This window comes from Pseudochaenichthys georgianus, unplaced genomic scaffold (genome assembly GCF_902827115.2).
Source record: "Pseudochaenichthys georgianus unplaced genomic scaffold, fPseGeo1.2 scaffold_180_arrow_ctg1, whole genome shotgun sequence".
NCBI lineage: Eukaryota > Metazoa > Chordata > Actinopteri > Perciformes > Channichthyidae > Pseudochaenichthys > Pseudochaenichthys georgianus.
The window spans coordinates 715526-742905 of NW_027262575.1; the positions used below are offsets into that span (position 1 = coordinate 715526).

The following is a 27380-nucleotide window of genomic DNA, read 5'->3' on the forward strand; positions in this document are numbered from 1 at the left end:
CCGCCAATCGCGGAAATGCCCCCCACCAGTAGCAACAATCATACAGCATATGTAGCCACTGTAATGAACACACACACACATTTTATCATGCAGCCAAACACACGACCATCACATGTTTTTCTCTCTGAAAAGCTATACTTGTATATGTTGAAAAGTCATCATCTCATGACGTCTTTAGGAGTAGTTAACCAACAAAGACTTAAGTGTATTATCTCTGAGTAGCCTCTCGCACTTCCTATGACCTCGGCATCAGCTCACTTAAAATGAATACATCTATTGATTATTCAAATTGTCTCTCTAACTCTGTGTGACCTAACTGAGTAACACACACGATATGGTTTACCATGTGACCTTAATGAATAAGCCAGATATACGCTCTAATAAGGATTGCCATTACAATCAGGATGGACTAAAACCCAGAACTCAATCAGACATTCAAATGCAGAATGGAAAAGGTTTTTATAGACTCTGCACTCTGGCCCTGAACAAACAGAAACTAAGTGAGAGGAGAGACACAGTGTGGAAACAGAGGCTTAACGTTCCGGAGGGCTGTGAACAGAGGCGCGGGAAGGTATTTTGAGTGGGGGTGCTGAGGTGCTGGACTCCAGTGAACACTATTACGGGCACTATAGAGCACGAACAAAAGCACTCCCCACACGCAAACACACAGTACACCCGCGACTGTTACAATGAAGATTCGATAATCAGCTCACGGCATATAGGCAGGGGTTAAGTGCTATGTTTTACGAGTGGGGAGCGGACCTCACCTCCTCTTGGGGGGTCCGGGGGGATGCTCCCCGGTGAAGATTTGTTAAATATTGAAGTTAAAAGCATCAATCTGGTGCACTTTGAGAGCAACATTGAGAGATCTATGGATACATCTCTCAACACCCAGATGAAACACAACTGGAAACAGATTTTTTTTTTCTTTATGGATATTTTACATATCACTCCCCTTTTAAACTTTATTCTTGTTTTACTGCCATATAGTATTTCATAACTGTTTTTCCTTTATTCTCTTTTTTTTTATAACTATAATGATCATATGAAGGTGTGCCGCGGAAATAATCTTTTGAATAATTTGTGACCAAACCGTTTGAGACCCACTGAGATAACTTAGACTAAAGTGAACTATCTAAACACTCAGAGAGTCCTTTAGCTCACCTGAGCCTCTCAATTGCAAATTTGGTGTAGAGCTGAACATGTGTTAAGAGTTTTGGAGATTTGAGCTGAGGTTTTGCTCTTTGAGTGTGAGATTAAAACATTTTGCTTCATGTGAGATTATGTGTTAGCAACTGAAAACAACTGTAATTTTGTTTTGGGGAATGATATGTGAGGAAATATGTCAAATCACAGGGTATAAGGTTTCTAAAACTAGTTTGGTACTCTATTTATGTAAATTCCCTGAGGAAATTATTGCAAGTGACATATAGTTGATCAAAATTCTGCTAACATCCAGTAAGAAAGCTAATATTAGGACATCTGGGGTGAGGAAGCACCACCAACGAAAAACCAATGGGTAACAATCGTGGAAGAAATCTTTTTGATGGAACAACTGATTCATAAATTGAGATTATAAGAAACTCAACAGAAAGTGGGAACATTGGACTCAAAACTACGGAGCCCCCCTGGTGACATTGGTGAGAAAAATATTAATGCGTGGCCACGAATTAATAATGCGTGGACACGAATTAGTTATTACGTTCCCACGCATTAGTAATTTGTGGGAACACAATAATTATTACGCAATAACTAAATCCAGATAGTCTATAGAAACTGATGACTGAGTGACAACCATAGACAACACTAGCTAAACTCTGTACCGTAGGCGACGGCTATTATCGCGAAGCATGGATCATTTTGATTTGATTTCATTTGATTTTCATTTGGGTATGAATTATAATAATATTCTGCAATCCCTTGCAGTTAAGCACAGTGTCATCCTTAGCAAAAGGCACTTGATTCGGCTGCTGAAAATGCACGGTTTGAAACGTAGTTGAGTAAAGTTAGAACGATATTGGCAGATTCGGATTTCACGGATCAATAACTCATGAACAAAACGTTATTCAGACACAAATTACGTCTCTTAGGTACCGTGGTAAGGTTGACAACGAACTACAATCACATGTTGATCAAAAAAAGCCAATATGCGACGTCCTCGCTCCGAGCTGGACACATTACATTGGTCTCTATCCGCAGCCGGAGAAGAAACGTGTGCTCAGGGACCGTCTGCAAATATACTGTATAATAGTGAAGTGATTGAATATTATTGTATTCTCTTTTTTCGGAGTTGCACTTTGCAGACGGTCCCTGAGCACTCATTTCTTCTCCGGCTGCAGATAGAGACCAATGTAATGTCTCCAGTTTGGAGGACAGCACGTATTGGCTTTCTTTGATAAAAATGTGATTGTAGTTCGTTGTCAACCTTACCACGGTACTTAGGAGACGTCATTTGTGTCTGAACAACGTTTTGTTCATGAGTTATTGATCCGTGAAATCTGAATCTGCCAATATCGTTCCAACTTTACTCGACTTGTTATCACTCAGTCATCAGTTTCTATAGACTATCTGGATTTAGTTATTGCGTAATAATTATTGTATTCCCACGAATTACTAATGTGTGGGAACGTAATAACTAATTCGTGGCCATGCATTATTAATACGTGGCCACGTATTAATAATGAAGACATATCAACATAAAAATACATATAGAAGACATATCCCTATTAGGGGTGTAACGGTATCCGTATTCGTCCCGTACCGTCACGGTTCGGACGTCACGGTTCGGCACATGCAGTCACACGACGAATATGCCTTTTTTTTACGAGTGGGAAAAAAGTCTGTCCTTCAGGGCAGTATCCATTACACTATTTATAATCCAGGGGGCGGTATTGCGCCTAAAAGCTGTTTTCCAGCCGCCCTTAACACTAGAACCGCCAGAGGTCGCTGTATACCTATATCCGCCAACGGGTAAAGTTTACCCGCTATTGATTTCCAAGGTACAATGTACCATACAGAACGGTGAGTTTTGATCGCACAGGGATGACATGTATACCAATATAATCTGTGGACTCTCAGCTTTTCATATTATGTGACCCGCTCTATCAAAATCAGTCGGAAGTCGTAACGGCTCATTTCAGAGTAAACGTGGATTTATGTAAAAAACTATTTTTTCAGGGTTGGGGTGTTTTGTTTGATTTTAAACAAACAAAGTCTTGGATTTCAGAATATGAAACTTTTATTTCCAAAATCACACGATAAATAAATGTTGTAAGCTTGTAAAGGGACGAAGACAAGCACCTCTCACTCGCAATCTGCTCTTCCAGCAGCGCCGCCCCCCCCCCCCTCCGGCTGAAATTATGAACGTAAGAGTATAGTAATCACAGATAACACGGCAGGGTCCGTTACAGTTTGTTTTCATCTGATTTAAATTAAACAAAGTCTTGGCTTTCAGAATATTAAACTTGTTTCGGCAAATTCAGATGATAAATATAACTTTGAAGCTTCGGCATAATTACAAGCGGAGAACGGAGTAACTTGATGTCACAGCAGGCATAACAACAGCCGGTGTTTCTCGTGAGGGTTTTCTCTGGGAAACAAACACAATACACACAAACGCAAAAATACACAAACACACACACGTATACACACACCCACACTCGCGAGCTTCCCCTCCAAACGAAAATATCTTCCCTCCGTAGTATTTTGATCGCAAAATCAATAGCGCGAGGAGCGCTGCATTTATATGAGGTAAATATTACCCGCTGGCGGAAATAGGTATAAATATCAATTTTTTTGGCGATTTTTTCAATCTGACTTCATATTGACAATTTTTAACAACACAGGGTGTTACATAACACACTTTCAGGAAAAGTCACGGACTGGGAGACGTTAATATTTTATTGAAAAAAAGTTACATACAATAAAAAACAGCTGCGGGTAAAATGTACCCGTTGGCGGTTCTAGTGTTAAACAACAAATGAAGAACAAGAAGAAACACAACAACAAAACGAACTAAATTCAAGAAGAAGAAAAGTTAGTATGGTGATTTCAGATAACACACAGGAGCTAGAACCCACCTGCTTCCTTTAAATCAGCTGTGTGGGAACATTTCGGGTTCCCTGTGGACTACAACAACGATGAAGTGCGAGTGGTGGATCGGACGAGGACGGTGTGTCGCCGTTGTTCGATAGCGGTGCGGTATGCTAATGGGAACACACGCCAAACATGCTAAATCATATCAGAAGGCATCACCCAGATTTGCCAATCACCGGAGCCCGGCCAAAAAAAGACAACAGCAGTTCAACAGCTGATCTCCGCTGTTTAAGAAGCCAATAGACATGAAAGCCGTGAAACCAAAATAAATAAAGGAAGCTTTTGGCATATCTTTTTCCACGACTATGCGCTCTTGAAACACTTTCTTATTATTTATGATGTAATATTTTCAAGACATTCTTTTTGGTTTTACAGCTTGATGAAACCTTTTTGTTTGACATCAGCCATTATAGATAATATGGCCATCTGAGTGTGTGTGGTTTGTTTTTAACTGTTTAATGCAGTTCATTATTCAAAATGTCAGAGTTCCTTATTTTTAAACTGAAACTTGCACTACTGTTCAAAAATAAATAACAACAAACCTGGAATTATGCATTTGGGACTTTTTTTTGCTTTTTCTTGTTGTACCGAACCGTGACCCCCAAACCGAGGTACGAACCGAACCGTGACTTCTGTGAACCGTTACACCCCTAATCCCTATCCTTTTATTTATTTCTTTGTTTGTTGTTATTGCCTTTCCGGCCTTTCGTTGCATGATTATTATGTTGTTTGTAAAGAGCATGTTAATGCCATGTATATTGGGACAATTAAGATATAGATTTAAACAAATATATTTTACATTGTGAGTTTAAGTCCAGTTATCCAACGAGAAGGCACATCAAAGAAGAGTGGCAACAACAGACTGGTAGAAGATCTCCAACAACAGACTGGTAGAAGACCTCCAACATCTTACTGCAGCGATCCCGTAGGATTCTAGTATCTGTAATGAGGTGTGACCCTACCTAAGTGTGAGTGTGGCAGTCGTGCAATCTTACCCTAAATCAGAAGAGGACAGCGTATAATTCATTTAGGTTACCCCAGTCCAAATGGGTGGGATGGTTTTATTTTAAGAAATGGTCCATACTTTAACACAGTTTTTTTACCTTATCTGGTTACAATGTGACAGTTATACAATGTTTTACTCTCTGGTATTAATGATTAATTTACCGGTTGGTCTGGAGGTTTAAAGTGCTTTATAAATAAAGTTGTATTGTATTGTATAATGAGTGCCACCCATACCCATGTGACCCAAGCCAACCAATCAATATTGATCATGGCTCCTACAGACTGGTTGGGCATCCCTGGTATAGAGCTTCATGACATATCATGCATTTTACATTTTGGATTCTACAAAATTATATTTGATTATATTAACTTTCGTTTTAATTATATAACCCAATTTGGAAACCTCCTCAGTCTCTGTTTATAAATGTTGCCGGTTCTGGTCCTCCACAGTCCTCTCTTTACTTGGACCAAACATCTTTTATCACAAACAGTCGAGTTATCGCATTATATATCACTTACTGGGAATTACCCAAAGAGTTTAAACCCAACAATAATCACTGTCTCCAGTCCCAGGTCCAGAAGAGTCTCCAGTGTTGTCCTCAGTCTCTGGTTGTATATGTCTCTCTGGATCTGAGTTCCTGGCTGGTTCTGGTCCTCCACAGTCCTCTCCATTCGCTTATATTTCCATGTGTTCGGCTGAGCTGCTGGCTGGAGGCTCTGCTTCTCTGTTCTCCTCTGTTTGAGTTTGACGAAGCTGTGGGGACTGATGACCAACACACTTATGTCTTTTGACCTGATAGCTCTGTGTAAATCTTTTTTCACAAACACTGCAGCTGTATGGTTTCTCTCCTGTGTGGTTTCTCATGTGTCGTTTTAAAGGTGATTTCAGGGCAAACGCTTTATTACAGATTGAGCAGCTGAATGGTTTCTCTCCTGTGTGGATTCTCATGTGGCCCTTTAAATTTCCTCTCTGTGTAAAATATTTCTTACAGACTGAGCAGCCGAATGGTTTCTCTCCAGCACTATGTCTTGAATCACTGACAGGGTCTTGTGTATTTCTCTGAGAGTTTGAACCTGGTTCTCTGTTCTCCTTCCAATCAGCCCTGTCTTCAGTGTCAGGTTCAGAAGAGTCTCCAGGGTTGTCCTCAGTCTCTGGTTGTAAATGTCTCTCTGGATCTGAGCTCCTAGCTGGTTCTGGTCCTCCACAGTCCTCTCCATCAGCTTCTGTTTCCAGGTGTTCAGTTTGTCTTTGATGAAGCTGAGAGAACTGAGTTTCCTCTTCATCATCTTCACTCTTCACAGGGACAGGAGTGAATGTGGACTTGGTGATATCAGCCTCCTCCAGCTCCTGAAGCTCTCCCTCCTGACTGCTCCAGAGTTCCTCCTGTTCCTCTTTAATGTGTGGGGGGGGGCTCTGGGTCCTCCTGGTTCGGAATATGCTGGCTTCGATTTCCACCTTCCGTAAACAATTCCTCTCCCTGGTGATTGCTGTTAAATGTTTCACCACTGTAGGAAAATGCATGTTTCAAAGAGCTTAAATCTGACAGGCCTTCACTGCTCTGTTTCCAAAAAGCATTGCCTTCACTGTCTTCAGTCTCTGAAGAGTCTTGAGTGTTGTCCTCAGTCTCTGGTTGTAAATGTCTCTCTGGATCTGAGTTCCTGGCTGGTTCTGGTCCTCCACAGTCCTCTCCATCAGCTTCTGTTTCCATGTGTTCTGCTGAGCTGCTGGCTGGGGGCTCTGCCTCTCTGTTCTCCTCAGTTTGATTTTGATGAAGCTGTGAGGACTGACGACCAACACACCTATGGCTTTTGACCTGACCACTCCAGGTGAATCTTTTGTCACAAATACTGCAGCTGTATGGTTTCTCTCCTGTATGGATTCTAAAGTGGTCCTGTAAATGTCCTCTCTGTTCAAAAGTGCTCTCACAGACGGAGCAGCTGAATAGTTTCTCTCCTGCAATACGTCTTGAATCACTGACAGGGTCTTGTTTATTTCTCTGAGAGTTTGAACCTGGTTCTCTGGTCTCCTTCCAATCAGCTCTGTCTTCAGTGTCAGGCTCAGAGAAGTCTCCAGGTTTGTTCTCAGTCTCTGGTTGTAAATGTCTCTCTGGATCTGAGCTCCTGGCTGGTTCTGGTCCTCCACAGTCCTCTCCATCAGCTTCTGTTTCCATGTGTTCAGTTTGTCTTTGATGAAGCTGAGAGGACTGAGGTTTCTCTTCATCATCTTCACTCTTCACAGGGACAGGAGTGAATGTGGACTGGGTGATATCAGCCTCTTCCAGCCCTTGATGCTGCTCTCCCTCCGGACTGCTCCAGAGTTCCTCCTGTTCCTCTTTAATGTGTGGGGGGGGCTCTGGGTCCTCCTGGTCCAGACTGGAGCTCCACTCCTGCTGCTCAGGGGGAACCTGTTCTTTAACCACCACCAGCTGCTGCTGGACGTCTGCAGGAAACACACGTGAAATTGTTCGTAAAATCTCCAATTCTGTCTTTTTTTTGAAAAAATTCAGAATTTCTAATAAGACAGACATCGACCCCCTATTGATTTACATTTAAATGTTTTTGGGGACTAATATAATATGTTTACACAGCAAATGATGTTTCTAGATCAATGTATATATTTCATTTTACAGCTGAAAATGTTTAAGGTTGTGGTTATCCAATTTACTATGGAGGGAACCTACCAAAATAAAAACTAAATAATTCATTAAATGAAGCAAATAAATAAACGTAGGCATTGGATCAGTGAAATGTTTTAATTTTCTATTTTATTAATTATCCTTAGTATTTCTTCCGGCAATAATATTGTAGAGTAATATTTCAGATGTATTGGATCATAATAAAATCTGGGTAAACCTTGATTTATTTGTTAATAAAGAGAGAGTGAATAAAGAGGGAACAGACCTGCTCTGTGGATCTGATGCTGAGGCTGTAAAACAGCGTCCAGTAGTTTCCGGTGTCTCTCGTTCTCCTGTTTTGAACGAGACAGTTCCTCCTCGTACTCTGCTATCGTTCTTTCAAACAGAACAAAGATGTCTTCAGCAGCCGCAGTGAGTCGCTGCTTCACCAACGAGAGCAGCACAACACTCATGTTTACTAAATCACCACTTCCTGTTCAACACACTGTTTCTCTGAAGCTTCAGTCTCTGTTCAACACACTGTTTCTCTGAAGCTTCAGTCTCTGTTCAACACACTGTTTCTCTGAAGCTTCAGTCTCTGTTCAACACACTGTTTCTCTGAAGCTTCAGTCTCTGTTCAACACACTGTTTCTCTCTGAAGCTTCAGTCTCTGTTCAACACACTGTTTCTCTGAAGCTTCAGTCTCTGTTCAACACACTGTTTCTCTGAAGCTTCCTGAGCTGCTGTTCAGCTGGACGGCAGGAAGCAGAGGTTTGGGAGGATGATGTCCCTGATGCTGTTTAGATTTCTCCAGCACCACGGGGGGTCCTGTGTGGATGGCAGCTCCTTCCTCAGCAGATCCAGTTCTCCAGAATTGTCCTAATAAAAGAGAAAACAAGAGAAAAATAAAATAATGAATTAATCTTATTAACAAATGATGACCATGACCATCTCTAAAGGATTATTTAAAATGCAGTACTCTTTTGGTTTTTAAAAATGTCTATATCTATACAAAACATGTCTCTGAAGTGTTCACCCAAAATACCAAGCCATGCCTCATACATTAGTTACACTGTTTTACAGTTTTCCCCCCCAAAAATAAAAGATGTTTTATGTATTTCATAATGACAGGAAATCCTATTCAAATTACAAGAATAAACGGTTTATTGAAATGCGTCATGTATTTTAACAAAAGAAAAACTGTATAAATGGAATACATTAAATATCTGTTTTTAGCAGCTTTTAAAGATCTATCTATCGTAAGAGCTATCGTGCTATTTTAAGGCACATATTATGGGTCTCAGATACATACAAATATATAAAAACTTGGGCTGTCAGTCGATTAAAATATTTAATTAATCGCAAATTAATCGCACATTTTTTATCTGTTCTAAAAGTACCTTAGAGGAATATTTTTCAAGTTTTTAATACTCCTATCAACATATGAGTGGACAAATATGCTTTATGCTAATGTTTAATATCATTTGAACAATGACAAATATTCTCATGAATATTAAACACAACAACCTGGAACCTCTCTAATACAATAATACAAAACAAAGTGTGTGTGTGTGTGTGTGTGTGTGTGTGTGTGTGTGTGTGTGTGTGTGTGTGTGTGTGTGTGTGTGTGTGTGTGTGTGTGTGTGTGTGTTCGTTGGAGCTATGTGCAACTCGAGGCATATGCTCGAACGGGAGCTGCCTGGATGCTGCAATCATGTTACGCGCAGTATCCGTGCTGAGTGTGCTGACTTCTCGTACAATGTCCCGCTGTCTGCTTCCTGCATCAAGTCAAGTGCTCGGCGCAGTTGTCGGCGAAATGTCGCTCCTCTGTTTTCATTTAAACAGCTCCTTATATCTGTTAGCGCAGCTAGCTAGCACCAGATGCTAACAACAACAATACACGTAAGGTCTCTCTCTCGCTCGCGCCACACATACACACACCCTCCCGGTCCTCCCGATGGCCAGTCGGTGCCTGCCGGTGAGCGTGGAAGTGTGGTCCGCCACAAGCGGGCGGCAGGAGCGGGGCTGTCAGCATCAGCTTGTAGATGGTATTTTAAACTCGATGCGCACTGAAACTACAGGGCGGCCGAGGACAAAAAATACACATGCGTTAATCGCGTTAAAATAATTAGTGGCGCTAATTTTTTTTGCGTTATTAACGCGTTAACTTGACAGCCCTAATAAAAACATGTCTTTGATGTGTTTTGCTCAAAATACAAACCGGTCATGCATTTTAGACATCCCTCATATCCCTCTATTCCAGCTGCTGATTTTGGGTCCTTAGCTTGAAAAAAAAAAGATGAGGAGGCGCTAATGCCTGATCAGAATTCTACCGGAGAAATTCTGCTGTGATAAAACACCATCCTGTTCTAAACAACATCAAGGATTATTTCTAAGACAGTATGGAGCTCAAATGCTTTTTCTCTTGCAGGTTTACCACAAGGTGAGTTCCTTTTTTTATTTCCTGCTATTTAAAACACATGTGCTCTCCAGTACAGGCTAGCTCTGAGTGTTAGCGATGCTTGCTAATGTAAACACAGACCATATTATGTCCAAAACACGTCAGGCATTGTTCTGATAGCAACTTTCTGTGGGTCCGCCACCGATTTTGCGTCATATCGGCAGCAAATCTGTATCCGCTCGTTTTACCCGTGTTTAAAACATTTGGGTACGGAGGAAACGAGAAAGGGTTTATTTTCTGACACTGCGTGAATCTCCTGACACACCGGGGACACATATTTATGTATAAAAGACATCAAAAAGCACATTTTGCAAGATGGGTCCCCTTTAAATGCAAATTTAACAAAACTAACTGTAAAAATAAATGATTTTCTGTTGGCAAAATGTGTTGCATTTTCTGTATTTTACAAAAAATACTTTTGTTATGGCCATATATCACAAATACATAAAAATACTGTTAATAATCATTTAAAAAATGTATAATTGCAAGAAGAAGAAAAAAAAAATATATATATAGCCTCAACATTAGTTTTCCCTCCGAACTTGCAGAGGTAAGACTTGAAGTGTAATTATTCTAAGTCATTCCATCTTAAACCACAGAGTAGAGGTTTGTGCACATTTCTGACACACGATAAGTGCTCCTGACAATACAAGATAATCGAGATGAAAAGATTATTGAGCTGCGTTCTGTTTCGCATTATGCTCTCGTTTTGTCTTGGGTTGTTGTGACGAAGGTGGCTTCGTCACTATGGACTGACGGCTTCAGGCCGGGTGATATGGCACTTTGTTGGCGTGATTGCACAGTATATGTTGTCTGTGGCTGATGATTGTGTGCACCTGGTGTCCTGTGTCGTCTCCTCCCCCCTCACCTGTGTCTTGTTGTGATGATTGGAGTGTGGGTATTTAGGCTCTGTTGCCCTGTCTGTTGAGAGGCTGGGTGTGTGTGTGAGATCCTTGTGGCTGCAGGATGTGGACAAGGAGAACAGCAGGATTGAGACTGAACTTTGTGCCCATGTTTTAAGGCTGGTCAATTTTGAGATGTTGTGCTATTTTGATTCTATAACATGTTTTCTTTCAGGCTTTTGGAAGGAAAACATACAAAATACACATTTAAGTGTTTATTTTACTATAGTTTGTCTATTTGCGTCTGTAGATTTATCCTAAATTCACCAAAAGTTAGCATTCTAACGTAACATAAAGTACCGCGACCGCTGTGTGCAGCATGTCAACAGAGATATCGCTGGAAAGCTGTGTCTCTCCTGCACAATCTCATCGGATCCTTTGTATCAGCAACCAATCGTGAAAGCACAAAGGGGTCTTAAACCAAGAAACGAAATCTCATTGGCTGTGTCAATTTCTGACAACGTGATTCGTTCAGATGTGTCACATGGTGTGCTAAAACACTTCCTGGTTAGCTTTCCGCTAGAAATTGAAATCTCAAAATGCCAAAAGAACGGCGAAAAAAACGTTCACAAAGAAGAAAACAACAATTGTCACTTGCACGAAGCAAGGTTATACAAAGAAAATTACCCCGAACATGAAATGCATTCACGGAGTGCGTCGAGGCGCAAGCTGTCATCCAAAGAACAGGAGGGTTTAGCTAGCGCCTCACTGCAATCTTTAAAGGTCGTTTTCTCAAAATGAGTTTTTTCTCCTACTCTGAGTTTGAAATTTCAACTTCAGTAGCACGTAGAGACACCAAACCTTCCAGTTATATTCCTATCAATATTATGAAGGCTTTTACAGAAGGGTTTGTTCATATATCATTCATAGCCTGAATTATACAACATTGTATACTTAAGAACATGGCAAAAATTGATATTTTAGGGCTGTTGAGAGTATTTTCTGATTTACGGAGTAATAAAAAGAGATATCCAATATCCCTTCTGTAAAAGCCTTAGATACTAATATGACTACAAAATGAAACAAGAATTTTGAATCTGGCCATATCCAAAGTTCAGATTTCGATTCCTGAAATGTGTTAAAATATGTGCATATTTAATGAGATAATGGATAATTTGCATATTTAAACGGTAAGGTGCTGGTTCTCCTCTCTGAAGAACCAGCACCTTACCGTGGTAGAGAGGTTTGTGTGCCCTGATGAACCTGGGGGCTGTGTTGTCTGGAACCTTGTGTTCCTGGTAGGGTCTCCCATGGCAAATTGGTCTCAGGCAAGGGGCCAGACTAAGATTGGTTCAAAAGACCTCATGAAAGGAAAAACAAGAAGTGAGGATACCCGGCCCGGAGGAAGCCCGGGGTCCCCTTCTGGAGCCAGGCCCAGAAGGAGGACTCGTCGGCGAGCGTCTGGTGGCCGGGCTTGCCACGGAGCCCGGCCGGGCCCAGCCCGAAAAGGCAACGTGGGCAACACCTCCGCTTCTCTGTCCCGCGGGCCCACCACCTACGGGAAACATCGATGGGGTCGGGTGCGCTGCCAGACGGGTGGCAGTGAAAGCGGAGGGTCTCGACGGACCAGACCCGGGCGGCAGAAGCTGGCTTTGGGGACGTGGAACGTCACCTCTCTGGGGGGGAAGGAGCCGGAGCTTGTGCGGGAGGTGGAGCGGTACCAGTTGGATCTGGTTGGGCTCACCTCTACGCACAGCGTCGGCTCTGGAACCTTACTTCTGGATAGGGGTTGGACTCTATTCTTCTCCGGAGTTGCTCAAGGTGTGAGGCGCCGGGCGGGTGTGGGGATACTCACAAGTCCCCGGTTAGGTGCTTCGTTGTTGGAGTTTACCCCAGTGGACGAGAGGGTCGCCTCCCTACGCCTGCGGGTTATGGGGGGGAAAACTCTGACTGTTGTGTGTGCTTATGCACCCAACAGCAGTTCAGAGTATTCGGCCTTCTTGGAGACCCTGGAAAGAGTCCTGTATGGGGCTCCTGAAGGGGACTCCTTAGTCTTGCTGGGAGACTTCAACGCACATGTGGGCAATGATGGAGACACTTGGAGGGGCGTGATTGGGAGGAACGGCCCCCCTGATCTGAACCGGAGTGGTGGTTTGTTACTGGACTTCTGTGCTAGTCATGGATTGGCCATAACAAACACCATGTTCGAACATAAGGATGCTCATAAGTGTACGTGGTACCAGAGCACCCTAGGCAGAAGGTCCATGATCGATTTCGTTATCGTATCATCGGACCTGAGGCCGTATGTTTTGGACACTCGGGTAAAGAGAGGGGCGGAGTTGTCAACTGATCACCATCTGGTGGTGAGTTGGGTCGAGTGGCGGGGGAAGCCTCTGGATAGACCCGGTAAGCCCAAACGTGTAGTTCGGGTGAACTGGGAACGTCTGGAGGAGGCCCAAGTTCAGGAGGCCTTCAACTCACACCTCCGGCGGAGCTTTTCGGGCATTCCTGTGGAGGTTGGGGACATTGAACCAGAGTGGTCGGTGTTCAAAGCCTCTATTGCCGAAGCCGCGGTGGGGAGCTGTGGTCTCAAGGTCTTAGGTGCCTCAAGGGGCGGTAACCCTCGAACCTTCTGGTGGACACCGGTGGTCAGGGAAGCCGTCCGACTGAAGAAGGAGGCCTTCAGGGATTTGTTATCCCGGGGGACTCCCGAAGCAGTTGCAAGGTACCGACAGGCCCGAAGGGCAGCAGCCTCATCCGTGGCCGAGGCAAAGCAGCGGGTGTGGGAGAAGTTCGGAGAAGACATGGAGAAGGACTTTCGGGCGGCACCAAAGTTGTTCTGGAAAACTGTCCGACACCTCAGGAGGGGGAAGCAGGGAACCATCCAAGCTGTGTACAGTAAGGATGGGACGTTGTTGACCTCAACTGATGGAGTGTTGGGACGTTGGAAGGAACACTTTGAGGAACTCCTGAACCCGACAACTCCGCCCTCTATGTTAGAGGCAGAGCTGGAGTATGACGGGGGATCAACGCCAATCTCCCGGGGGGAGGTCACTGAGGTCGTCAAACAACTCCACAGTGGCAAAGCCCCGGGGGTGGATGAGATCCGCCCGGAAATGCTGAAGGCTCTGGGTGTTGAGGGACTGTCATGGTTGACACGTCTCATCAACGTTGCGTGGAAGTCGGAAACGGTACCGAAGGAGTGGCAGACCGGGGTGGTGGTCCCCCTTTTCAAAAAGGGGGATCAGAGGGTGTGTGCCAATTACAGAGGCATCACACTACTCAGCCTCCCCGGGAAAGTTTACTCCAAGGTACTGGAAAGGAGGGTCAGGCCGATTGTCGAACCTCAGATTGAGGAGGAACAATGCGGATTCCGTCCTGGTCGTGGAACGACGGATCAGCTTTTTACTCTCGCAAGGATCCTGGAGGGGGCCTGGGAGTACGCTTATCCGGTCTACATGTGTTTTGTAGACTTGGAGAAGGCGTATGACCGGGTTCCCAGGGAGTTACTGTGGGAGGTGCTGCGGGAGTATGGGGTGAGGGGGTCTCTACTCAGGGCCATCCAATCTCTGTACTCCCAAAGCGAGAGCTGTGTCCGGGTCCTCGGCAGTAAGTCGGACCCATTTCCGGTGAGGGTTGGCCTCCGCCAGGGCTGCGCTTTGTCACCAATCCTGTTTGTAATATACATGGATCGGATTTCGAGGCGTAGTCGTGGGGGGGGGGGGTCTGCAGTTCGGTGGACTAAGGATTGCACCACTGCTTTTTGCAGATGATGTGGTTCTGATGGCTTCATCGGTCTGCGACCTTCAGCACTCACTGGATCGGTTCGCAACCGAGTGTGAAGCGGCTGGGATGAGGATCAGCACCTCCAAATCTGAGGCCATGGTTCTCAGCAGGAAACCGATGGACTGTCCACTCCGAGTAGGGAATGAGTCCTTACCCCAAGTGAAGGAGTTCAAGTATCTCGGGGTCTTGTTCTCGAGTGAGGGATCAATGGAGCGTGAGATGGGCCGGAGAATCGGAGCAGCGGGAGCGGTATTGCAGTCGCTTTACCGCACTGTTGTGACGAAAAGGGAGCTGAGCCGGAAGGCAAAGCTCTCTGTCTACCGGGCCATTTTCGTTCCTACCCTCACCTATGGTCATGAAGGATGGGTCATGACCGAAAGAACGAGATCGCGGATACAAGCGGCCGAGATGGGTTTCCTCCGCCGGGTGGCTGGTGTCTCCCTTAGAGATAAGGTGAGAAGTTCGGTCATCAGGGAGGGACTCGGAGTTGAGCCGCTCCTCCTTCGCGTCGAAAGAAGCCAGTTGAGGTGGTTCGGGCACCTAGTTAGGATGCCACCTGGGCGCCTCCCTAGGGAGGTGTTCCAGGCACGTCCAGCTGGGAAGAGACCAAGGGGTAGACCTAGGACCAGGTGGAGGGATTATATCTCTTCGCTGGCCTGGGAGCGCCTTGGGATCCCCCAGTCAGAGCTGGTTGATGTCGCCAGGGAAAAGAAAGTTTGGGGCTCTCTGCTGGAACTGCTACCCCCGCGACCCGACCACGGATAAGCGGGAGAAGATGGATGGATGGATGGATTTCAGAAAACTTGTAATACAAAAGACAATTGCCTTATTGCAAGTAATTAACTGGAGAAATTTCTAGCTGATACCTTTAAGTTAAAAAAATTACCCTATTCACCTGGGGTGTATCGCCTTAAATTATAATAAATGCCCACGCCGGATTATATTTTTGGACATTCTGCCTCTGCCTCCTTGCTTGGTCTGGGCCGCTCAACGGTCAGCTTCACAGTTGTAAATTCAGCGTACCCCTTTCCTTTGCAGTGGTGTGCTTTAGTTCCTCCCTAAAAGCCCAAACTCACTCTTAGCCAATCGGTGGTATGTTTACTTCAGCTCAATGAAAATGACGGAAAGAGAAAAAACGAAAAAACGAAAACCAATTCAGTTATTTGGAAACGGAATTGTTTTCAAGGAGTCCTATTGAAAACCACTTTGGAGGTCGGTAAGAACACACAAGATTCTTGGTAGAGGTTGATTTCCTTTACTTATTAATATCGACAAAACAGCACAGTAAAACAGGTTTAATGTGTGTGTGTGTGTGTGTGTGTGTGTGTGTGTGTGTGTGTGGTCTATAACAGAGAAACACACAAGTATAATTAGAATCTCTTACTTAAATATATTATACCAAAAACAATAAGCATAACTTTACCCTTAATCGTACTATATAACATTCTCTAAGGCTAATTAACTGAACAGGTAGGTTGTTATAAAACCATTACAAATATAAACCGCACTGATGGCTCCTTTAAAAAAGGTCCCATATTACATGGTACTACTTTTATCGATACCGCTTATCGGTCCGGTCTTTTAACTGTACTTTTATTGGTTCTTTTGAAGAAAAAAATAAGGTAAACTAACTAAACAAACTGTGAACAAAACTAACATCGCTTTTTATTTAAATTGAATACATAATATTTCACATCAAAAGAAACAACGTTTTAACAAATCGTATTAAATAATGTGATGACAGAACTGTAAACAGAATAGCTGAAACTTTAACAAAATAATTAACTCAGTTTCCTCTAATCATTCATCTATGTTTTTATAACTGAGTTAACTCGGTGTGTTGTTGCTAGCATACAGAACACCTGACGTGGAAACGTTACTCGTGGATGGGGCTACAGAGCTGCTAGAAAGACAGTGGAACCCGGTGCATTTCTCCGTCTGGATGTGGAGCACTTTTGCTAAATGTTTAGACACATTGCCGCCCTCACATGCTAAACACTTATTGCACTTTAGGCAACGAGCATCGAGAACGGGTAAAGTTTAACCACACCTCGGTGTGTGTGTGTGTGTGTGTGTGTGTGTGTGTGTGTGTGTGTGTGTGTGTGTGTGTGTGTGTGTGTGTGTGTGTGTGTGTGTGTGTGTGTGTGTGTGTGTGTGTGTGTGTGTGTGTGTGTGTGTGTGTGTTGCTGTATGTAGCAGCTGCGTGTGTGTAAACTGCCCCGCCCCCTCACAAGCAGGCGGGGGAGAGAGATCGAAAATACTAAAAATAATCATAGAAGCATTTTGCAGTCTTTTTGCATATTCAGGGTATATGCAGGAATCCTGAAGTCAAATTTAATACCTTTTAAGACCTTTTTTAAGACCCTTTCCATACATTTTAAGACCTCATCGCAACTTCGAGTTCTAACCGGTTACATTGGCGAGACACTTTACCTCACATGTACTATATTGATTGTAAGATAGCACAACTAAACAGAGTGCAGACAGACTACTGAAGCCTCCTCTCCACATGACCTTCAACCTCTCTGTGAAGGTCAGGTTTAATGCAGTGTGCTGCTTTGTTGCTTCTGTACTCTGTGCTCTTTCATTCCAGTAGAACTCCTCAGAAACCAGTAGAAACCAGTATTTGACCAATGAACAAAACAATTGACAAAACTTTGAACTATGAAATATATTAAACTTCATGAGCTTCAGCGGGGTCATGCCATATAGGAGCTCCCTCACAAATACCTAGGGGTTAAATTGGGCTGGGGCTGTCCGGGGCTAAGCCCGGCACAGAGGACGATGCTCTGACGGCATCCCCCTCACACATTTGTCATATGTTTACAAAAAACGATATATATGTTAAGACTTTTCTCGTTCTTAATATAGACTATATTTAGGGTCGATATGTGTTGACCTTACTTTAAAATAGCAGATCTCTGTGACCGGATATAGTTTGGCTTAGACCCCGGCCCCACGAGGACGCTACAGTAAAACGCAAATGCAAAAAAGTCTTCCGTTCACACGCATTCGATTCATTAACGTGTCCATTCCAAGCGGCAAACTCTGGGGAACAGCCGGGAAGCCAATACGGAAGTGCCACACACTGCAGTTCATACATGGGCCGCTAGGGACTGGCTGCAGAAAGGAGCAGTTTCCATAGACCCCCATGTTAAAATGCCCAACTTTACAGCAGAAAAAAACATGTTTCTACCCAGGGATGCAATAACTATTAGGGGTGTAACGGTTCACAAACATTTCGGTTCGGTACGTACCTCGGTTTTTAGGTCACGGTTCGGTACGTTTTCGGTACAGCAGAAAAAATTATCACAAAACATAACATATTTTTTTTTAATTATTAAACTGTGAATAATGTATTCACAGTTTAATAATTCCAAAATATAATAAAATAAACATTAAGGTGCAGCATTTCGATAAACTGAAATAATCTGTATTAGAACTTTACTGTACTAGTACTCACAAAACATAAACTATTAGTTTAGGGTTTTTAATTATTATTAAACTATGAATATTCACTCAAATAAATATAAAATATAATAAAATAAACATTAAGGTGCAGCTTTTCGATGAACTGAAATAATCTGTATTTGAACCGAACTGTACTAGTACCTAAGCAGCCAGTTTGACATTAGGACTTGCTTGTCATTGTATTTTCATGTTGTTTAAAGAAAGATGAACTTGTCCACATTGCTTGCTGAAAGGGCAGATCTGCTGGCACTAACAATGTCTCCTGCTGTGGAGAACACACCCTCTCGCTAGGGACAGAGGTAGCAGATACAGCCAGGTAGCGCTTTGCTACCATGGCAACATAAGGATATTTGCCGTTTGTAATAGCTTTGGCTCGGTCTGAACTCTCTGCGAGTGGTGGAGGCTTACATGCTAGCAGGAGTTGGGTTTGCACTTTAGTCTTTTGGTACCGGTGATATTCACGTTCGGGTGATGTCTTTTCAAGAGTGTGCAAGTTTGATGTATTGCCAGCCGCGTAACCAATGTTAGTTGAGCAATGCCGACAAACAGCTTTGGTTCGGTCCACCTGTCTTTGTCCGTCATCCTTGTACGTAACTGCGAAACCAAAATGTTCCCAAACCGGAGACTTCAATGATGCTTGAGGATTTTCGAGCTCAACTTTATCTGCGTTCGCCATTTCGACAGTTCCTCAAATTACTGATTACATTTGAACGCATCCCTCTGACCAGCTCGTCCAATGAAATGACTTGCTCGCTCTATGACGCGTTGAACACAATGGGAGCACATTACTCTGAATGCTGCGACGCAGCACCTGAGATTACTTCCAAGAAGTTGTTCACGTTCTCAATTTTTTACGTTTAAAGTTATATGCGTTCGGTACACTTCGGTACACACGTGTACCGAACCGAAGGGCCCGTACCGAATAATTTCGGTACGGGTTCGGTACGTTAGACCCCTAATAACTATTATTGTCGATATGGTTAGATTCCACCTTCATGATTATGAATCTGTGAGTGAATTGTTTTCTAACACGACCCTTTTATTTATATTAGGTCTTAAAGTTTTTGCATAAATTAGGGCGTGGTCACGTTGATGGACACGTACATGCCTCACTGTCAGCTAACAGCAACTTGTCCACTCTGCTAGGCTACAGCCATAGAGGCTACAACGTTAGTTAGTCATAGTACTGTACTTGACCCTTTAGCTTTAGCCGTGTTCGTGGTGATTGTGCCTTTTAGGGAATATGGTTACAAATACCAGACAATTAAAATGTCGTGCTGTGCGCTTGAATGTACTAACAGAACTTCCAAGAAGTCTAAAATGATAATATTATATGTATAGAGCCATGGCTGCATGGAACACACAGATTTCTAAAGAAACAACTAAAGCAAGCTTCAAAAGACGATTGAAGAGGCATCTAGAAGCGCAAAGATTGTAAATTACACAAGCAGCAGACAGGTTATGGTAAACATACAACACATGCAGGAATATGGTACTTTTGCACACACACACACACACACACACACACACACACACACACACACACACACACACACACACACACACACACACACACACACACACACACACACACACACACACACACCCACACACACACACACACACACACACACACACACACACACACACACACACACACACACACACACACACACACACACACACACACACACACACACACACACACACACACACACACACACACACACACACACACACACTTGTTGAGTAATAGTGAGATAGAGGCCTGCGTCATAGTTGGGGAAGAGCCTTCCTAACCAGGACCTCCTCGAATACCTTTACTAATAGCGGTAGTAGTTTAGGGGCAAACTTCTTAAAAAATTCACTTGGATAACCATCAGGGCCTGGTGCTTTTCCAGGCTTCATTTTTTTTTTTTTTTTATAAATTGCGTTGTCAATCTCTGTTAAAGTTATATTTCTCTCCAGTCCAGATTTGTCTGATTCATCCAAGGAGGGCATTTCAATTTGACTGAAGAAGTCATCTACTAATTCCTTGCTACTTGCCCCCGAGGTGTACAGATCTCATAGAAACACTGGAACTGGGCATTAATGTTTTTTTGGTCTGTAACAATATTACCTTCCTCGTCTTTTATTGCAGATATAAAACCTGCTGTTGCTGACTGTTTAAGTTGATGGCACAAAAGCTTGCTGGCACGCTCCCCATGTTCGTAGAAATTAAAGCGTGATTTTAAGTGAAGATCTACAGCGTCCCCATTGGACAGAGAATCAAATTCTGTCTGAAGCTAAATTCTCTCCTTGTAAAGATTCTCCGAAGGCGATACTGAATGTAATCTGTCAATCACTTTAATCCTATCAATCAATTATGTAGCTTGTTTGAATTTCCTTTTATTTTCACCTTATAAGATATCACTTGACCCCTTACATATGCTTTCATGGTTTCCCATAGTGTGAAATATCTTATCTCTGGGGACTCATTGGTTTCGAGAAAGAAATCAATTTGTGTGTTTATAAAGTCAACAACGTTTTTTTCCGCAAGCAGCCGAGGATTAAGGCGCCATACGCGTTCACGGAGTGTATTTTCCGGAAAACTGAGCTTCAAAAGTACTGGGCAATGGTCTGATATGTCTATACTGTTGTATTACACCTGTGGAGTTATGGGCAATAATTTTTGGTCTATTAAAAAGCAATCAATTCTAGAGTAGGTTTGGTGTACTGGGGAGAAACAAGAGAACTGTTTGGAAGTCGGGTATTTAAATCTCCAGGGGTCAATCACTCCGTAGGCTTGAATGAATGTATTTATGCAGCTTGCGGATTTATTAGGTGTGGTGACCTTACTGCCAGAACGATCTAGCACAGAGTCTAGGACACAATTTAGGTCCCCCCCTAATATTAATTCATGCGAGTCTAGGCCTGGCAACAGTGAGAAAAGATTCCTGAAGAAATCAACGTCATCCCAATTTGGGGCATACACATTCGCAGCACTTCTGGTTTATTGAACAGTTTACCTTGAATAATTATGTAACGACCATTTTTGTCCCTTATGGATTTTGACTCTTCAAACTGCACATCTCTGTGCAGGAGAATAGCTGCCCCCCTGCTCTTGCTATTCAAATCGGAGTGGAAAACCTGTGTAAATCCTGCTCTTTGAAGCATTAGCTGGTCTTTATTTAATAAATGAGTTTCCTGTAAATATGCTATTTCAGTTTTTTATTTGTTTAGATGAGAAAACACCTTGCTTCGCTTAACCGGGTGATTCAATCCCCTTACATTCCAACTCACCACCGTGGTGTCCGCCCTGCCTATACCTTTATCTACAGAAGCCATCGATATGGTCCTTCAAATTATGATACTGCATTGGGGAGTCCCTGAGTTTGGTAAAAGGGTTGTAGCCAAAAAACAAAAACAAACAAAAACAAAAGAAAAAAGGGTGGGAAGGGGAGGATGAGCACTTATACACATGGAGACTGCTTGCACTTCCAGTAAACCTCTTCTCCTAAACTGCTTACCATGCGAGCCCCCCATGAGAACTGAACAATTAACTCGATATAGCTCCTTCTCTTCAGCTGACCAGGCAATGCTGAATAGAGCGTCATCCTAGTTTGAAATATCAGCTAGGTAATGTACCAGCCCTGAACATGTTATGGCTCAATAAGATAAAACGTTAATGTCCCATATGGTTACACAATGATATTATTGTCCGTGGCGTGGCTTGCCTCACATTTTTTCCCAGCAAGAACAATACAGAAAAAAGATACGTTATCAAATGGGAAATCCTGAGAATTTTAGATATGGAGAAAAAAAAAAAAAATATATATATATATATATATATACATCTCCCAAACATAACCACATATATATTGTCCAGCCGAGTTGTTTCTCGTCTCCAGCATATGGAGCTGACATTTTAGCCCTTGGCCAATACTCACCAAAACATGTCCACTATGAAGCCTTGCGCACCACCTTGTTAAGAACGAACTCCTTTGCCAGTTATGGATCGCTGAAACTTGCCTCGTGGCCCCCGGATGTTGTGATCATCAGTATGGCAGGGTATTTCAGGCCATAGCGCACGCCCTCGCAGCTCCGCAGCAGCCCTCTCACCGGCTGCCGGCAGAAGCCGGATCTGGTCACCGTCGGGGGTCGTCACTGATTTCATCTCTATTGCTTTCTTTAGCAACGATTCTTTTTCGGAGAGATAGTGGAATTTCACAATAAAAGCCCGCGGTGGGAGCCCGTCTTGTGTCGCTCTGCGGCGGAGAGCGCGGTGTGCCCGGGCGGTCCAGGGTCGGGGGCTTGTCGAGACCAAGGGAAACTTTTAGCATATCAGCCACAAACTGAGATGGGTGCTTCCCATGCTCCCGTCCTTCCTTCACTCCTATATTGCGGATATTACAGCGACGTGATCTTGCCTCCAAATCCTCGCAACGGTCCCTCAGTGTGGCCAGTTCCTTTTTCATATCAGTAACATCTGATGTCATGCAGGTGATTGAGTCCGAGTGGTTGCTAACCTCAGCCTCCAGCTCAGATATTCGGCCCTCAGTTACTTCAATTCTTTTGTTGACTTGTTCCACCACACTTCGTAATTCCGTCCGAATCTGGGTAGTCTGTATTTTGAGTTCCGCCGATTGTGCTATGGCCTTTTCTTCAATTTTCGCCACCAGGTCCTGTTTAAGAGACGCAATAGCGTTAAGTACCACCTGTTGGTCGTTGATGTCTGCGTCGTCGGCCAGGTTAGCATTAGCGCTAGCCTCCGCTGCCGGCCCCAACTTGTTGTTTCCCGGGCGATTTTTTGGCATATTTACTCAGCAATCGTCTGGCTATGGATATAACTTGTGTATCAAGTCGCTTGGAGCCCGTTCAAGTGGTTTTAAAAGAGCAATATTCTGACATTAGTCGTTCTCATGAGGAGCTCAACAAAACTCCGTCTCTACATGGCGCTGCCCTCACCAGAAGTCACATTGCTGGTATGATAACAACCTGGTACAAAGCACACAGTCATCTTGTTAAAGTTATCTTATCTATCTCTATTTTAGTGGAGGAAAACAATTGTGACATCACTTAAGCGACTCTGGGATTGTGGTCTTTCTAGTTGATTATTTTTCATAGTCTTATATATCAATAGTTTTAGGACAAACTGTGACTTTTTTGACGTGGAAATTATTTTTTAAGATTGACAAACATCATATGTGTAATTCATGGCACAATTCGGTGGCACAAACGGGATTGAAAGATAAGCTTTCTCTCTTCATTGACTTCAATACATATTTTTTCCGAAATAAGGTCCCATGGACCGGAAGTAGATGGGCGTGACTTTGCCACTCTATCAGTGATCAGGACGTCACTCCCAGATAAACCTATCACTTCTCCTGTACTCCCACAAGCCTTAGCGCAGGGGTGCCCAACCAGTCGATCGCGATCAACCGGTCGGGGAGATTTCCAGTCGATCGCGAGATGTGTCTAAAAATAGAACAACAATATTCTGTTTTATCGTTAATGTCCTGTAACATAATCTTCCTGTGCCAGAATAATGCACTTGAACGCATCACAGCTTTGTGATTGGCCCGCGTGACCCCATGTGTCGGGGCGTGGCTGGTGGGCAGTGGGCACTAGTTCGCTAACGTTGTCCGTGTCAACACCAGGAGTGACAGTCCGCACACACACAAGAAGCAACACATATATAATTTTCACTCCGAGTGGGAGGATGATTATTTCTGTATCTATTCCAATTCAAAGTCCATCTGTCTCTCGTCTGCAATGCGAGCGTGGCTTTATCGAAGAAGGGTAATTTAGGAGCGGCATTTCAAAACAGTGCACAAACACTACGAGACGGAATTCCCTCCTGATTCTGCCCTACGCTCCAAAGGGGGAGGGGCCTGAGAGGACAGCTAAAGGGGAGGGGCCTGAGAGGACAGCTACTTGCACAGCAGTCCATTTCCACCAGGCCCAGCAACAAGAGCAAGGCTGCTACCAGAGCATCTTAACGTGTCTGTCACGTTCTTGCGAAACACATGAAGTCTTTCAAAGATGGCGAAGTTGTGAAAGAAGCATTCCTGGAGGCTGCCGTTGCGTAATAAAAATAACAGAAGCATTTCAACAGGTTTTTGATATAATAAAAACTCAAGTTAAGTACCGTTATTAATCAGCTGTAAGTTTTAGTTTGTTTGAACTTATTCATTATAATTATTGTACAAAATGGTATAAGAATGCAAACTTAAATTGATTATAGTCTATTATCAGTTCAGGTTAAGAAACTAGTGTTGCTTGCATCCTATTTTAAAAAGGCATTTATTTTTATACTCGACTAAAATGCAACAAAAAAAGGGTTTGATCAATGTTGTATTTCTTATTGCACGTTGGCAGCAGATTCCTGAGTAGCTTCAGATCTGAGTTGTCTTATTAGAAAGCCTCATTTATACTTTTGTAGCAACACTATTTTTATATAATGGCAAAGAGAGGGTTCAGAGTCTTTTCTTTTTTTTCCTGTGTCATATGTGGCAGCACTGTTCAATGCTTCCTGAAAACATTACCCACTGTAGTGACGTGTGGATAAACTCCAACTCTGTATCCACAACACTGTTGTGTAACTTCAGTTAAATACTTGTATGTGTGTAGATTAGAAAGAGGAAAGATAAAGGATCTGCAGTATTTTATGAAGTATTAATAGTACAAAGGTCAGTTTTATACAAGTAGAAGTGTGTATTTACCTGGCAGTAGGCTGTCAGTAATGGCTACGCCTCTCTATTTGGACTTTTTGCTAACCCTTTAAATCTGCTCTCTGCCTCCTGACAGCTGTCATTTCAGGAGACTGGACGCAGCCCTCCTCCACCTCCCAAATCCAGGGTCAAGCTAAACCAGTCCTCTCCAGACCTCCATCAATCCCTTCATGCCTTCACCACCACCAGTGTCTAGACCCCAGTGGGCTTCATCGGTTCGGTTCCCCCCGAATGATATTATATATAGCACAACGGGGTCTAATCGCCAAATACCGTTACATTCATCCGTGTGTACCCGGCAATACATATATATTGTTAGATCAAAACTGTCTCTCCTGGCTGAAAGTTAAACCCAACACTCACATGTATCAGTTACTCCTCGCGGGCTGCCTTCTCTCTGAGAACGGACCGACATTTTCTTTGTTTACTCGTCACCAGCGCGCATTGCATCCTGGGATACGGTGGGCTGTGAGGAAGAGGACTCTTCAAATCCGGGAAAAGAAGAAGGCCGCTCTCCAACCCGCCCCTCCCCCCTCTCTTCTGTCTGTCCGCAGAATCAGAAGTCCTTTATTGGTCCCACAGAGGGACATTACCATGGTTACAGCAACAGTGGAGATAGATGCTGCTCCCAGACCGTAGTGGAGGAATACAGGGGAGGACTCTCTGCAGTCTTCCCGGACTGAAGCACCAGGCTTCGGCTTCAATAACCCACTCTGAAATGAGGCAGGCAGGCAGGCTGTTCCTTGGGAGGCCGCTGTGTTTCCTCAGGACTTTGTTATACAGCTAACTGGAGACAGACTGATCACTGCTGCTACTCCCGCTCTCTTCCGGACACACATGCACGCGCCACATGCACGCACCAAACCTCACTGGCGAGAGAGAGAGAGAGAGAGAGAGAGAGAGAGATAGAGAGAGAGAGAGAGAGAGAGAGAGAGAGAGAGAGAGAGAGAGAGAGAGAGAGAGGAGAGAGAGAGAGAGAGAGAGAGAGAGAGAGAGAGAGAGAGAGAGAGAGAGAGAGAGAGAGACTTTATTGATAAATAGATGCATCACATTCATGAATAGAGTGTTTGTATCAGACCTTAGGTAGAGGCTGTTCAGTAGAGCTGATGTTACTCTAGCTATCCTGAAGGTGGCAGCAGAGGAGGATATATTGTTTTAACCTCTATAAATATTTATATAAATAGAAATAAAGCAATGAGGTCAGTAAATAAATAGAATAAGAAATAAAATGATGTTATTTCACATGGAAGTTGGTCACCAAGAAGAAAGGACACAGGGGAAATGTCATTTGAGGGGGGGGGGGGGTCGCCAACTATTTGATATTTAAAATAATACAACTTTATTTATATTTTGAGGACAAGTTTATCCAGCAAAACAAGTGCATGTATTATTTAGATGTTGGATTGTTTATTTCTAGTCTTTTCATTTCTCTACAATGTCTTGTCTTTTTATGCTGCTGCCACGCAAACATGTCCCTCGTTGGGATGAATAAAGGACTTCTTATCTCATCTTAATAACACGCAGGCCTGTTCCTCCTTGACTGCTATCCGGTGCTTTTATTAATGTGTGTAGTTTTAGAGGTGAAGGTGCTGGTATTTGTACGTTGCTATTTGCTTGTAGATGTGTCTTTACAACTGTTGATGTGTTGTTTATTTGTAATGGAGGTGCATCATGTTGTTCTCTCTTCTGAGGCTGAACATATGAATACATTCTGGAAAACTTTAAGAAAGAGACCGGAGCTTCCGAGACCCACGTGTTTATTACCCGTCCCCTTGTGTGTTATGAAGGTTTTTATGTAAACGGTCTGCAAAGTCACAAACCCTCAAAGTACACGCTGTAGCGAGTACAACTCTAACACAGAAAATACCTGTATGCCTCGTTGGAGATTTCTCTTATTCCATTGTTTTCTTCCTGGGTACAGTGACGTGCCCATACCCAAATGGATCCATTGGTCCAAATGGACCAATCCGTGGATCTGTTACGTTACTTCCGCGGAGCCATTACGTTACACACACTCAATCTTTTCTCAGCTGCAGCTCCGCCGATTTCTCCTCCCTGAGACGGCGGGACGCGGCGAGGCTGTGAGTCGGTGTGTGAGCACACACACAAATTCCCAGCCAGGCTGCGGGTGTGTGTATGTGTTCGGGCTGGGTTTCGCTGTGTCTCGCCGTCTCACAGACGGCCACTGGGCTCATAGGGAAGGGGGGGGGGGGGCAGGAGCTCCAACAAGCCGTTTAGGACAGAGTGAATACACAGATACAGAGATGCTGTTTGAGAAACCAATGTGATTTTGGAAAATTCTATTTCTATATTCTAGTAGACTTCAACAATGGAATTATGATCAGTAGAAATGGCCATGACATGGGATCTTTAATGTGTGCAAAAATGTGTC

At 43.5% G+C, this 27380-nt stretch overlaps 1 pseudogene; it reads right to left on the reverse strand.

Moving 5' to 3' along the window:
* Positions 1-5117: 5117 nt before the first annotated feature.
* On the reverse strand, positions 5118-25812 carry LOC117441588 (zinc finger protein ZFP2-like; annotated as a pseudogene).
* Between the last annotated feature and the right edge of the window lie 1568 nt (positions 25813-27380).